At 43.8% G+C, this 1,907-nt stretch overlaps 1 pseudogene across 1 annotated transcript; it reads left to right on the top strand.

The window, feature by feature from the left end:
- The first annotated feature begins 340 nt into the window (after window positions 1-340).
- LOC306670563 (vesicle transport through interaction with t-SNAREs homolog 1B-like) lies at window positions 341-1,527 on the top strand (annotated as a pseudogene). The gene has a single exon. The product of its transcript is annotated as a vesicle transport through interaction with t-SNAREs homolog 1B-like (transcript).
- Window positions 1,528-1,907: the final 380 nt, after the last annotated feature.

Genomic DNA, 1,907 nt, shown 5'->3' with positions numbered 1-1,907 from the left:
CTCGAGAACATCATGCTAAATAAAATAAACCAGACCCAGAAAGTCAAGGGTTGAATGTTTACTCTCATGTGTGAAAAGTAGAAAGAAATAAGTAGTTTTAAAAATGGAGGATCTCATAAAAACGAAAGGGAGAACTGCGGGGTAGAGGAAGGGAATTGAGGGGGGGCGGGGAGGAGGGACGGGAAAGGGGAGAAACTGGGATGAAACTGGCCAAACTATGCTATGTCATGTGTGAATATACCACAGTGCATTCCACTTTTATGTACAACTATGATGCACCAAATAAAAAAAAGATACTAAGAAGACCAACACCAAAGAAAGGGGGCTGGGGAGGAAAGAAAAGGAAGAAACTAAAGTTGGGGATTGAAATGCAACAAATTATGTTACATGCTTTTATGATTATGTCAAAATGAATACACTGTTACGTATAACTATAATGCACTAGTAAAATATAAAAAGTGAAAGTTGAAGAAAATAGGGGGGAAGCGCCTCGTTCTGGGCGGTGGTGGCTCGGCGGTCGCTGTGATGGCTTCGGAACTGGGCCGCTGACCACTGGGCTAGGAGTGGGCCCAGTGCCCAGAATCCAGGCGGCAGCTGCTTGAATGCGGCCTCACCGTGGCCACCTCGGCCGCCTCCTCAGAGCATTTCAGAAGCTACACGAAATCTTCCGTGGCCTCCATGAAGACTTACGAGGGGCGCCTGAGCGGAGCGGCTGCTGGGGACGGCCGGGACCGAAGAGAAGAAGAAGTTGATCAGAAATCTTGATGAAAAGCACCAGGAAGCAAATGAAATGCTGGCAGAGATGGAGGAAGAGCTACGGTATGCACCCGTCTTTCCATAATCCCATGATGTCTAAACTGCGAAACTACAGGAAGGACCTTGGCAAACTCCATCGGGAGGTGAGAAGCACTCCTTTGACAGCCACACCTGGGGGCCGAGGAGAAATGAAATTTGGCACATATACCGTAGAGAATGAGCATATGAATCAGCTACAGTGACAAAGGGCATTGCTTCTGCAAGGCACTGCAAGTATTGAGCGGTCTCAATCGAATTGCTACAGAAACTGACCAGATTGGCTCAGAAATCACAGAAGAGCTGGGGGAACAACGAGACCAGCTGGAACATACCAAGAGAAGACTGGTAAACACAAGTGAAAACTTGAGCAAAAGTCAAAAGATTCTCCTTTCAATGTCCAGAAAAGTGACAGACAACCAACAAGCTGCTGCTTTCTATCATCATCTTATTGGAGCTAGCTACCCTGGGAGGCCTGGTTTATTACAAATTCTTTCTCAAGCATTGAACTTGCTATAGGGTAAGGTTTGTGGACCAGAATCTTGACCCTGTGGATGAATGTTGTTAGGGAGTGGAATAAGCATGTTGCTGCGTGGGCTAACAGTTAAAGGATGCGCTGTGTAGCCAGACTGGGAGGAGGAATGGCAGCCAGAAAAACCACATAGATATGAAGGAGGTTGACAAGACCAGTATGATATACCAAGGTAATAAATGCAGTTTATGACTTCTGCAAATTTACATAGTAGTGTAACATATCAATACCTTGTAATATTTATGTGTTTTCCTCCTTCCTTTGTCTCACTTCTGCATCCCTCATGATTCTTGGGATTACCTCCCAGGGATCACTCTCTTGGATCCCCATCTCAGTGCTTGCTTTTGGATAAACTCACATTAGGATGGGAACTTCCAACATATTCTCTAGTATTGTTGCTCACATATTCTTGTTCAAACCTTACTTGCCACACTGGATTGTTATCTCATAAAAGTGAAACTTTGGGTTTTTGTTCTTTTTTAACAATACTTAGAAAAGGTTTAAGTCCTCTATAAAAGCAGTCATTTATATTGTTTCTGAGTATTTTTTAATTAGAAGCCTTCACAATGTTTTATAAAAGAAA

Source organism: Sciurus vulgaris (genome assembly GCF_902686455.1).
Source record: "Sciurus vulgaris genome assembly, chromosome: 10".
Classification (NCBI taxonomy): Eukaryota; Metazoa; Chordata; class Mammalia; order Rodentia; family Sciuridae; genus Sciurus; species Sciurus vulgaris.
This window is presented reverse-complemented; position numbering and strand designations above follow the sequence as displayed.